Below are 1,343 nucleotides of genomic sequence, written 5' to 3'. Positions count from 1 at the left end.
GGTTAGGGTTAGGGTTAGGGTTAGGGTTAGGGTTAGGGTTAGGGTTATCGTATATATCGTATAAAATCGAATATATAATATCGTACCAAAAGCAACGGTTGTTATTATTCGCCGATAGATGGCGCTGGCATCACTACCGTGACTTTAAGAGAAAAAATCGGCGACGGTACCGTTGCAGGAGCAACAGCCTATTAGTTAACTTATAAGTCAAGAACTTATAACTTATAACTCAATATTGACTCACTCGCCCAGTTTGGCGAGTTTTTTTTTTTTTAAGCTCTAACCCTGCGATATCCCTCATATCAATGCTACTTCATTACACAATCTTGAGTTGCGTGTTGCGCACACCATTTACGAACCTAGAGACATATTTACCCGTAATGAATTTCCCCAGGAAATTCTGGTTTCGTCTTGTTTTCTAACTTTTACTGTAACACAGTTGTCAACTAACCATAGAGTTGTATTAATATATTTTAGGGGTCTAATATATAACTCTATGCAACTAACTCAACTTGTCACTGTTCACTTGTTACCTTTGCCTAAACTGAAAACCAACGGGACCTCCTAAACACCGAAATGAATCGGAATACACCTACTCAACTCTCGAAATGACGCCAAATGTCTCGAAATGCGCCTATTCAGCGCTCGGAATCAAACCTTGACTTGAAAACTCATGACGACTCGAAATGCACGTGATTAACCCTCGAAAAGACGTTAAATCAATATGTATCAGGTGAATAAATTAATATTTTTTTCACTTTGGCGCCACAATATCCTTCCCCTATGCCAATGTACCACTGATCTCTATAATATAATCGATTATATTATAGAGATCAGTGCAATGTACATGGGAATGGCGCTCGCGTCGCTGGTCGCGTTGCCAGCCAATATAATTTATTTCGGCCTAACTTACGCGCTGAAAATAGAAAGGGGTATGCCCAGAAGAGATCGAGATGTGCATAGTAAAATCCGCCTTAGAAATTTCACTTTGGCCACAGCATTCTGCCACAATGCTTTTCCTATACTGTGCATAATACCAGAAGTGTATCAAAACTCCTGGTTTTGATACACTCCTGATAATACTGCAATGCGCGTCGCTGGTCGGGTTTACAACCAGGATAATTTTCTTCGACCGATCTCATATAGTACAGTCGGTTAGGTCAGAATATCATCTAAATCGTTCAAATTGTGAAAAAAGTGTGAAAATTGGTACACTTGCATACTTTTGTATGCTCTTTCATTTAAAAGCAGCAAAGATCATATATACAATAAGATGGGACAGCCGCTATGCTTGCCATACAGTTTCGATGTCCCCCGCGCGACACCAGCGCCGACCAACGGCG

General features: G+C 40.4%; 1 protein-coding gene across 1 annotated transcript in view; it reads right to left on the bottom strand.

Annotated features, from left to right (window-relative positions):
- The window catches only part of LOC106815086 (gamma-secretase subunit Aph-1-like), a 9,317-nt gene extending 8,866 nt beyond the window's left edge, over positions 1-451 (bottom strand). The window contains exon 1 of the mRNA XM_014819512.1: positions 376-451. The gene's annotated coding sequence lies outside the window, so the exon portion shown is untranslated. The remainder of the gene's footprint in view (positions 1-375) is intronic.
- Positions 452-1,343: the final 892 nt, after the last annotated feature.

This window comes from Priapulus caudatus, unplaced genomic scaffold (assembly GCF_000485595.1).
Source record: "Priapulus caudatus unplaced genomic scaffold, Priapulus_caudatus-5.0.1 Scaffold1038, whole genome shotgun sequence".
NCBI classification, from domain to species: domain Eukaryota; kingdom Metazoa; phylum Priapulida; class Priapulimorpha; order Priapulimorphida; family Priapulidae; genus Priapulus; species Priapulus caudatus.
The sequence above is the reverse complement of the archived record's forward strand: the minus strand, read 5'-3'. Positions and strand labels throughout refer to the sequence as shown.